This window comes from Schistocerca piceifrons, chromosome 5, assembly GCF_021461385.2.
Source record: "Schistocerca piceifrons isolate TAMUIC-IGC-003096 chromosome 5, iqSchPice1.1, whole genome shotgun sequence".
Classification (NCBI taxonomy): domain Eukaryota; kingdom Metazoa; phylum Arthropoda; class Insecta; order Orthoptera; family Acrididae; genus Schistocerca; species Schistocerca piceifrons.
In genome coordinates this window covers 146,299,951-146,312,066 of record NC_060142.1, presented here as the reverse complement: position 1 = coordinate 146,312,066, position 12,116 = coordinate 146,299,951, and the positions used below count along the sequence as shown (strand labels likewise).

Below are 12,116 nucleotides of genomic sequence, written 5' to 3'. Positions count from 1 at the left end.
AGCCGTTTAGAGAGAAGTGGTCTACCGCTCCGTTCTTCGTCACTTAGACTTGTTTCACCACGACGGAAGCGTAAGTTTCACCTCACAATTCTGTCACAGGATCACGTATTATGGCCGTACACTTCGAGCAACTCCGCATGGATTGTTGCAGTTTTGCTTCCCGTGAAATGTAGAAAATGAATTTCCGCGCAATGCCCCACTTTATCAGTGGGCTGTGCGCTTTATTTTGGCTCCTCATGCAGCGTGTGCGGTACCGTGACGCTGGGATTTCAATGTTTACCAGGACTGCGGAGGTGTACCCACAGTGAAAAAAATTATTACAAATCTTTCTTTATTGTTTCGAAACTTCGTACACTATTCCATTTTCAGCTTCTTAGAGACAGGGAAACAGTCCAACCAGGGTGCTCCTCGGAGGTTACCACGACTTTGTGAACAAATCACATACTTAGTAGGTGTGTGAAACGTGGAAACTTTTTCTTCACAGCTCGTGTGATTTCTTGATACAATTCTCAGGTAAACCGCAGAAACCACGTCTATAAACGAAATTAAGCTCACGTCACAAGAAATTAATTCCAGTTTGCTTCTATACGCATTTCCTCGAATGCTATGCATCACAGTATGACATTAGTTGTCATCCACGCGCAGTATGACACAGTAATATCAGAGGGCGGCTGGAGCTTTAAGTCGAAAAGTCTGAGCTGTGTGTTTGGGTTGCTTAGCTGTAACTACTTTCCCTTTGCATGTCAATAGTCATCTCTGAGACCTAGTCCAGCACCTAATTTGGGTATGTTTTATATATCTATCTCCCCTAACAGGCCATGAAGGCCCAACGGCACCTACCGCCCCCGCCGTTTGTCATCCTCAGCCCACATGTGTCACTGGATGCGGATATGGAGGGGCATGTGGTCAGCACACCGCTTTCCCGGCCGTATGTCAGTTTACGAGACTGGAGCCGCTACTTTTCAATCAAGTAGCTCCTCAGTTTGCCCCACAAGGGGTGAGTGCACCCCGCTTGCCAACGGCGCTCGGCAGACCGGATGGTCACCCATCCAAGTGCTAGCCCAACCCAACAGCGCTTAACTTCGGTGATCTGACGGGAACCGGTGTTACCACTGCGGAAAGGCCGTTGGCCATATGTTTGATATGGTAGAATATAATGTTCGGTACATGAAACACATAAATGTAATCGAAATCAAGAGCTTTTCTGTATCCTTTTAAGACTTGTCCACGTCGAGCGAGAAATGTAATGTCTTAAATGAACAGTGAGTCTTTAATTTACAGTATAATTAATTTGTTACTGCTTAACTGGTTCAATTAATTACTTAAACTGGCCGTGAGGCTGCTAACTATAAACCTACATGCATACAATCCTGAAAGAGTGATGTTCGCAAAATGATACGGAAATCAAAGATAAAAAAACAATGAAAAATTAACATTTTGAAGTATATATATTGAATCATTGCAAATAAGGATAAAAAGCAAGACAAATCTTCTAGATAGAGTGATAGAGAAAAAAATGTTAACTGGAAGCTTTGAGAGCAAATGTCTTCCAGTCAGTTTTGCCCGGGAACAAAAAAAATGGTTCAAATGGTTCTGAACACTATGCGACTTAACTTCTGAGGTCATCAGTCGCCTAGAACTTAGAACTAATTAAACCTAACTAACCTAAGGACATCACACACATCCATGCCCGATGCAGGATTCGAACCTGCGACCGTAGCGGTCGCTCGGTTCCAGACTGTAGCGCCTAGAACCGCACGGTCACTCCGGCCGGCTGCCTGGGAACACAAAATGCACATGTTAACGGTGTTTTTCATTTGACAGTATTAATAATTTATTGTTATGCACTTGAGGTAATACAGAAAAATTAGTGATATATAATTTACCATCCTAGCTCTTAAGATGGGCAACGTTGCATTCCACTGTTTCTGAATCATACGGGTACCTCACGAGAAGAATTATTTTCATTATGAATGCAGCCATTCGTGCACTGCAGTTTTTATCTTTTAATAGCTTCTGAAATTCTTGCCTTTCAGTTGTTCTTAGAACCCTTCGAACACACAAAATGTCACTTGGGGCGAGCTCTGAAGTGTAGGAGGGGTGCTGAAGAAATTAAAATTTCATATCTTGTAATTTTGTACGTTTAAACATTCATTCAGAATGAGAACGAGCAATGTCGTGTTGCTACAAAACACATGAAGTTAGAATTCCAATTCGTTTTCCCCTGACTGCATCCGGAAACTTATTTCCTAACGGATTGGTGTATTACTGGTTACTGATAATCCCGTGCCTGCTCCAAAACTATCCCTTCTGTTTTACAACAGAGATTAATCATGAATTTTCCTTGTGATGATTGAGTACGGAATATTTGTGGATTTGTGAAAAGATATAATGCTGTTACTTGCTCGTTCATTTCGATTCAAGCAGTTGACAGTGCACCCAGATTTCATATATTGTGGCTACTTTGTCCATAAATCCATTATCTTCGACCTGCAGATGACACACCGATTTATAACAAGCATCGGCGCGGTGATATATTTTCTCAGCAGTCGACTGATGTGGCACCCATCTTGAGGGCACTTTACTGAATACCAGAGCGTCATGGACAGTATTGTGCGCTGAACCAACACTGATATCCAAAACACAATGAAGCGCAAAGAAACAGGTATAGACACGCGTATTCGGTCGGCATCGCTTATATGAGACAAGTGTCTGGCACGGTTGTTGGATTGGTTACTGCTGCTACAATAGCAGGTTATCAAGATTGTAGTGAGTTTGAACGTGGTGTTATAGTCGGAGCAAGAACGATCGGACACAGCATCTCCGAGATAGCGATGAAGTGGAGATTTTCTCGTGCGACCATTTCACGATTATACCGTGAATATCAGGAATCCGGTAAAACATCAAATCTCCGATAGCCGTAAAAAGATCCTGCAAGAACGGGACCAACGGTTACTGAAAAGATTCGTTCAGCGTAACAGAAGGACAGCCCTTCCCAAATTGCAGCAGATTTCAATGCTGGGCCATCAACAAGTGTCAGCGTGCGAACCATTCAACGAAACATCATCGATATGGGCTTTCGGAGCCGAAAACCCACTAGTGTACCTTTGATGACTGCACGACACAACGCTTTACGCCTCGCCTGGGCCCGTCATCATCGATATTGGACTGTTCATGACTGGAAACATGTTGCCTGGTCGGACGAGTCTCGTTTCAAATTGTATCATGCGGTTGGACGTGTAAAGCTATGGAGACAAACTCATGGCTGGCTCTGAGCACTATGGGACTTAACTTCTGAGGTCATCAGTCCCCTAGAACTTGGAACTACTTAAACCTAACTAACCTAAGGACATCATACACATCCATGCCCGAGGCAGGATTCGAACCTGCGACCGTAGCGGTCGCGTGGTTCCGAAGTGTAGCGCCTAGAACCGCTCGGCCACCCCGGCCGGCGACAAACTCATGAATCTATGGACCCTTCATATGAACAGGGGAGTGTTCAAACTGGTAGAAGTTCTGAAATGCTATGGGGCGTGTGTAGTTGGAGTGACGTGGGACCCATCATATGTCTAGATACGCCTGTGACAGGTGAAACGTACGTAATCATCTTGCCTATCACCGGCATCCATTCATGTCCATTGTGCATTACGGCGGATTTGGGCAATTCCAGTAGGACAAAGGACAATGCGTCCAGAATTGCTACAGAGTGGCTCCAGGAACACTCTACTGAGTTTAAACACTTCCGCTGACCACCAAACTCCCCAAACATGAACTTTAATGAGCACATCTAAGATCCCTTGCAACCCTTATGGATTTATTGACAGCCCTGCAGGATTCATGGTGTCATTTCCCTCCAGCACTACTACGGACATTAGTCGAGTCCATGAAACGTCGTGTTGCGGCACTTCTCTGTGCTTGCTAGGGCCCTACACGATATTAGACAGGTGTACCAGCTTCTTTGGGTCTTCAGTGTAGTAGCTATTTCGATTACAGTAATGGGTCTGTTTTCTATCACAAGCTCTTCCATTGCGATTATGTTTTCGTTCATCACTACGCGGAGTTCATAGCTCTGGCACGGAGCACGTTTCGCAGAAGCTCTACCTCTTTTCAAGTTTCTGCTGTACTTTTACACATGCTGCAGGGAAATACACGTATCGCCGCACTTAATTTCAATCCTGCGACGCATTTACGTAGGTTTAACAGCTTCGCTACTGAAAAAAAAGTATCAGAATCGCTGCTACAACGCCAATCTGAAGAGAAAAAACTAGTGAAAAGTTCCCAGAATAACTTCTTCCTGTCAGAGCAGTATATCCTCCATTCCTAAAGGCTGCCATTGTGGGGTGATACGTAGACAATGAGTGCACCAGTTCCTAGAATCAAATCATACGCAAATATAGGGTGATCAAAATAAAACCGGCCTGAAAAATATTTCATGCACCCCAAGTTTGATTGCCCATACCCGGGGTGAATGATGTAATGTGGCTTGTCTGCCGTAAGGCGCCTGAAACGTTATTCGGGACAATTTCGTTAGATGTGATCAAAAAGATTTGTTTGAGGGCATTGCTGTGGTGTATATGCAATGCAGCGCGACTGTGACATGAGGATATAAGCACCAATACTAGGCAAGGGATTAATGTGGCATTTGTGTCTTTCTGACATGCCGGCGATAGTTGCGGAACATGGAATATGGAGACATCGTTACCAAATGCGTCCATCAGGACTAACGTACCGGTATTCTTTTCTTGGCTGCCGAAGGACAAATACCGGCAGATATCCATCGGCGAATGGAGAATGTGTATGGGCTGGACGTGTGTCGAAAACCACCATTCTGGGTGCCTGTTCTGTATCTTTCCGCCATTGTGCCGATCGTTTCGGTACTCAAGAGCACCGAACGGTCTAGTACACGAATTAGAGCCCATGCATTATTCAGTATGCATTTCGGTAGCGATACCGTTCGGGTAGAGAATCGAAGGGCTGTTTTCGGTTCGCGTCCCACAAGCCAATCTAAAGGAAGCCACCGCAGATCCGCGCATGCGCACTGCAGCGCGCACAGCGCCACGAACACAAAGCGGCTAGCACACGACACAGGCGAGCTATTCTCTCAAGTACAGAAAATTCCGTTTACGTTACCATAACGGATGAAGCCGCATTCCATCCAGCTGACGTGCCCGCCTTCATCGCTCTTGCCTCCTGCTTAACAGTATCAGGCGCAGTATATCCATTTCCATGATTCTTAGCTAAAATGCATAGAAATTTTTACAGTTTCCCTGACCGCATGTTTCCATGCATGCATAATAACGATAGCGTATTTGGCTGTATTCTGCTGGTTTCGTAAATGCCGCATTATGTCATCTTATTCTCATTCACACTGACATCGTGTTTTGGATTTTACTTTTCGGAAAATGAGTTAGGAATAGTATGTAGTACCACATTGTACTAATACATCTATAAAAACACCCGGAAAAATTTATTCTGAGAGTTTCAAAGAATAAGAAGATAAACAGAATGTGGTTATAACTCGCCCCTAGAGATCCAAATAATTAAGTAGCACGCTTCCCTATACGATACGACAACGATTTGGGTCTTAAAAACAAAATTTAAAAAAACGCATTTTCGAGAGCTCCTGCAGTTTGTCGAAGTTTATAACATGCATCTCATGAATGAAAATGTTTCCTATACGGTGCTACAGTCTAAAAATATTACGGCAGAGGTCTTTCGTCTCTGTCTACTATTGTTGAGGATTCGATCGCAGATAAACAGTTGTGACAAGCAAGATTATGAAGATGACCGCTGCTAGTTACATTCCCAGTAATTTAAATTGTGCTCTTAGATTCCTGTCTAACCGCAAATCGGAAATCTCTACATATTCGGAAAAAATGGTGAATTATTTCTGACAAGAAAAAATATTCAGATCACTTTCGGTTGTTTCACTCACAGCAATATCATCTCCAGCAATTTCATGTTTCGCTTTTTAAACACACAGAAATCACGAAATCATTACTGAGGAAGTGCGCACTTACATGTAAGTAATAACGAATATCGCAAAAAAATTTTAACTTACACGAATAACAATGTCTCAGAACGTGTTGCATATATGAAATGCCTGTGCGCTAACCATTTAGCCACGACAAACAACAGAAACATAGCGCTCAATTCTTGTATTATGTTGTAGAGGAACGTAGGCTGACTTCGTTGCCAAACGGTGCGGTGTAGGTCATAAATGCGTGATAGTTTGGAAGACTTCCAATATCAGGCTTCACATAATTGCTTTCCATAATAATAATAATAATAATAATAATAATTACTAACTAAACCATTTGTAGGGAAAAGTACACAGACTCACTAGTAACGTCAGTTCATACTCATGTAATATAGGTAAGCAGAGCCGATGTCTTGATATTTAATGATCTTTAAACTCTTATTTGCATAAAAATAACACGTATTTTGAGAGAATATTGACCGAAAACGTTTTTTTGGATGTAATCATTCACAGTAACAACCTAAGCTAAACATATTTCCAACAAAGGAAAATAGTCTATTATGAACTCACTTTCCAACTGGATGCGTCCTCTGGTGATTATTTAGTAACACAATCACTAAATCCAAAGCTAAAACCGCTAAATATGTTTAAAATAACAAACTGTTGGTGTACGTAAACCTCAGCACACCAATTGACAGGGCCACACCGAAATCCAAAACGTCTCGGTACAATTGTCCTAAAATCGGTGGGAGGACCGTTCGGTAACAGGTCTTAGAAGCTTACTGAAAAGGATATTTTGATAAGAATCGAAAATTACGTCACTACCGAGACTAACCTACTACACCGATCGGTATGAACGATACAGAATAGGGCCCCTGGAATGGCGCGCCAAGTTCCCCACAGGTCGCGATTCGACATATGACGCCGGTCGATCTGGGAGCTCAGCCTCATCCATGGCCGTTTTCCTGAGCACCCGATGCGTTTCAGTGTTGAAGGCAACACGTTCCTTGCGTGCACTGTTGCACGCAACGAAAGCTGCTACGACAAGAGGTGCCGCTGCTTCGTGATAACTCACGTCTCTGTGTCGCAAATGTAATGCAGAAGTTACACCAGGTCACGTAGGAGACACTCGAGTCCATTAACCTTCATCTGTCCTCACGCAGTTAGCACACCTTAGGTTCTTTGGAAAGGCCTTGATGGGTCAACGATTCCTGTCGTACGAGGCAGTTACAGACTCTACAGGCAGTTATGGACTCTACATGCAGCAGGACACGGTGTTTTAATAGAAGGGTATCTAATCTCGTGAGTCGGTGAGGTGATTGCCTCAATGCTTACGGCGATTTGCCTGATCTGCATACCGATTCTGGAGTGTACGACCTTCCAACGAGAATATTTTGATGCTCATTTATTTTTCACGCACCTCATAGAATCTCCCGCACATTAAATCATTTGAAGCATTGGTCGTAAATTCAATGCGGGACAGAAGGAAAGAAGTAGGGAATGTTACGGCGTAGCATCTTCTCTACTGTGGGATCATTAGGCACTTATTCCAACTGAGGAGAGAAGGGGAAGAAAATTAGATAAGCCGTTTCCAAAGGAAGAGTAGTAACTGAATACATACACTACTGGCCATTAAAATTGCTACACCAAGAAGAAATGCAGATGATAAACGGGTATTCGTTGCACAAATATATTATACTGGAACTGACATGTGATTACATTTTCACGCAATTTGGGTGCATAGATCCTGAGAACTCAGTACCCAAAACAACCACCTCTGGCCGTAATAACGGCCTTGATACGCCTGGACATTGAGTCAAACAGAGCTTGGATGGCGTGTACAAGTACAGCTGACCATGCAGCTTCAAAACGATACCACAGTTCATCAAGAGTAGTGACTGGCGTATAGTGACGAGCCAGTTGCTCGGCCACCATCGACCAGACGTTTTCAATTGGTGAGAGATCTGGAGAATGTGCTGGCCAGGACAGCAGTCGAACATTTTCTGCATCCAGAAAGGCCTGTACAGGACCTGCAACATGCGGTCGTGCATTATCCTGCTGAAATGTAGAGTTTCGCAGAGATCGAATAAAGGGTAGAGCCACGGGTCGTAGCACATCTGAAATGAAACGTCCACTGTTCAAAATGCCGTCAATGCGAACAAGAGGTGACCGAAGCAAGTAACCAATGGCACCCTATACCATCACGCCGGATGATACGGCAGTATGGCGATGACGAATACACGCCTCCAATGTGCGTTCACCGCGATGACGGTAAACACGGATGCGACCATCATGATGCTGTAAACAGAACCTGGATTCATTCGAAAAAGTGACGTTTTGTCATTCGTGCACCCAGGTTCGTCGTCGTTGAGTACACCATCGCAGGCGCTCGTATCTGTGATGCAGTGTCAAGGGTAACCGCAGCCATGGTCTCCAAGCTGATAGTCCATACTGCTCCAAACGTCGTCGAACTGTTCGAGCAGATGGTTATTGTATTGCAAACGTGCCCATCTGTTGACTCAGGGATCGAGACGTGGCTGCACGATCCGTTACAGCCATGCGGATAAGATGCCTGTCATCTCGACTGCTAGTGATACGAGGCCGTTGGGATCCAGCACGGCGTTCCGTATTACCCTCCTGAACCCACCGATTCCATATTCTGCTAACAGTCATTGGATCTCGACCAACGCGAGCAGCAATGTCGCGATACGATAAACCGCAATCGCGGCAGGCTACAATCCGACCCGTATCAAAGTCGGAAACGTGATGGTACGCATTTCTCCTCCTTACACGAGGCATCACAACAACGTTTCACCAGGCAACGCCGGTCAACAGCTGTTTGCATATGACAAATTGGGTGGAAATTTTCCTCATGTCACCACATTGTGGATGTCGCCACCGGCGCCAACCTCTTGTGAATTCTCTGAAAAGCTAATCATTTGCATATCACAACATCTTCTTCCTGTCGGTTAAATTTCGCGTCTTTAGCACGTCATATTCGTGGTGTAGCAATTTTAATGACCAGTAGTGTATATCGGTATGGTGCGACATATTCTAGTGTAAGTCTTAACCACGTCGTCAGTTTACTCACTATACGGTGCAAGACTTTTTTCTTACTAACTTTGAAAAGATACAATTTGCTCACACCTGCTCCTAGACATGGTTTCAAGTTTACTGTCAAAACTACGAAACTGCTGTAAATTCAGCCTTGCAGTTACCGAGGCAGAAACTCAGAAAGGCTTTGACACCCTCCGTCTGATTCTAAACGTGCCCAGTCGAGTGACAAGCCGGGTGACCTCGTTTACAGAGGAGTTTCGTTGCCGTGTCGTAAAGCTGAGCGAGTGCCGCTGTGGCGAACGTGTTGGTGAGCACGAACTCGCTACTGGCTGACACTGAATCCGTAGCGTGGAAAACACAGCACGTGGGCCAAACGAGGTTAACCAGTCGTTAATACAGTGCTTTCAGGGGGAGCGGGGTCCAAGCAGCTTCGCAGTCATCTAGCTGCAGGATATAATTACGACTCCGTCTGTCGTGTCTCTGGATACAGCCGAGCAAAACACATTGTCGGTAGAGTCCCGAACAATTGGACAATTTTACATGAAGTTTAAAAACTTCCAGCATGCTGGAGTAGCTGTGTATCAGCAACGTCTGTTAATTTAGTACAACGAAATAACCAGTTCAGAGTTGCAAATTTTACTTTTTTTTATTCACTAGGTGGCTGGTTTCCGGCCGAGACCATTTTCAAATCATCCTAAAATAGTAAAAATGTGCAACCAACAGTTAGTCTCGACCCAAAATTAGTCACTGAGTGAATAAAAAAAGTAAAATTTGCAACTTTGGATTGGTTTTTCGTTGTACTTAATATGAAGTGATAAGGCACTTGAGACCTCCCCTTGGAAAAATTATAAATGACTGTGCTGAAAAACCTCTTACGTTATTTGATTTTCAAACAGCTGAGCAAAACTGAACGTACTCAGACATTTTTCTCTTTACTTATTTTGATCATCATTAAACTGACACAGAATATTTTTAGCGCAATGCAATCTGACTTTCAATAATCCCTACAAAAGAATGGCTGGGACTAACAATAACCTATACCTTTCATCAATCACTTACTTCACAAAAATCTTCGTTGCTCGAACAACTGCAATACAGCGAGCGCCAATACTGCCAGCTAAATATAAGATTCTAACTACTGAAGCCACTAACTACTGATAGGCATAATTAGCAAATGAAAGATTTTGATAGAAGACAAACAATGTATTTACCTTAACAGCGACCAAAAGTCAACATATATATATATATATATATATATATATATATATATATATATATATATATATCAATTCATGACCTCCATATTTACAAATTTCCTTTTTCTGGCGGACACACGTCCAGATCGTCCGTTCTCAAAACTCTAGCATCTCTCTCTCCACATCCACCACTGCTTGCGGCTCACCTCCAACTGCGCAAGGCTACGCGCTGTTCATATCCAACTGCCCAACACTACAATAGCAAATATTCCAACAATGCCAACCAGGCACAGACTGCACACAGCACAGCCAGTGATTTTCATACAGAGCGCTACGTGCCGTTACCAACATAAAAACCTAAACAGCTTACTTACACACTTTACACCTTGTAACAGTTTTCCGATAACATTATGAACGAGCAATTGTCACTTACGCATAACGAAACGGAGTGCATTGTTTCCACTGTGTTGTAAGGATGACAGGATGTCGAAGTATGCAGTTGAGTTTTTCGTTTGATGGTGATGTATTTATTTCATTTCGTCGGTAGCGAAATCTAAAAATTTCGGTCAGTTCTCAATCAAGTTTTACTAACTAAAGGGTGGCTATCCAATTCAATGTATAGTTTTTACTTCTGTGAAGTAAATTCACAAGCCAGTGCTTTGACGGAATGGAAATGAGCGAACTAGAACGATCGCTGGCGACGCGGCGATCGTATCTGGGAAGAATTAAGACGGTTGACTGCCGTACATCGTCCCATGATGGCTGTAGTAGCTGCTATAGCACGGAAACACAGTGTTTCAACGGGTTTCGGGTCCTCCTCTAACTCATTCTATAAGGTGATAGTGTTTATATCCCTGCGCACTTGCTACAGCACATGAGCTCGTTAATGCGCGTAACAGGTGTTAATCTTTACCTGACCTGAAATATTTCTTCTTTAATACTCGTTCCACTGTCGGGTTTTTCAGGACACTTTTACAAGTTCCATTTGCTACCAAAATCTATGTATCGATCGCGACCCCTTTCGATAGTGGGACCGGAGTCATGGGCCCTCGGGGGAGGAGTGGACGTTTTAAAAGTGTTACTTGCATGAAGACGGGAGTGATGATTTTCAGTGAGCAAGGAAGTTGTATTCTGGCTTTTGTGAGAAAGAGAGCGACTCAATGAGCGAGCATTTTCTACGTTGAGAGAGGTCTCCCACTCATTGTAGAGACAGTAACTACATGGAGTTAGTGTTTAATAACAACGAAAACTAGGCCTTGTTTTATACAAAAAATTGGTCTAAGAACTATGGGGCCTAACATCTGAGGTCGTCAGTCCCCTAGAACTTAAACTACTTAAACCTAACTAACCTAAGGACAGCACACACATCCATGCCCGAGGCAGGATTCGAAGCTCCGACCGGCTAATTTATTACAAGACAATAAGTTATGTTTTTTTTTCTCATTGGAAACCTGTGGTGTTTTTGTAAGGGTCCTTCTCCTTTTAATTTCAGACTGCATGCAGTTTTCTTTATGGACGAGATACTATAAACCAGTTGGATACGGTGTACTGCCTGTTTGAGGAGCTCGTCTTCCAGTACTGTGCTGGAGCTTAAAGTCTTTAAAGTACTAGAGGGCATCATTAGTTGTATAAAAGAATTGACTGTCTGAACACTGTGCTTTATTTAGCTCCATAGCATAACTGATCAGTCAAAACATTATGACCACCAACCTACTATCGATATAAACCCGTCCAGGCAACGCTCTACCACTGAGCTACCGTCCAGTGCCAATGGGCACGTCACCTGGTGAGAAATGTCTGCTAGTCAAAGACGCACGGTGCATGTACACTGCTGGCCACCGTAAATGCAACACCCTGAAGGAAGCATCCGAATCAAGTGAAAT

The 12,116-nt window shown here is 43.6% G+C and overlaps 1 pseudogene; it reads right to left on the bottom strand.

The window, feature by feature from the left end:
• Nucleotides 1–1,013: 1,013 nt before the first annotated feature.
• On the bottom strand, nucleotides 1,014–1,131 carry LOC124799401 (annotated as a pseudogene).
• Nucleotides 1,132–12,116: the final 10,985 nt, after the last annotated feature.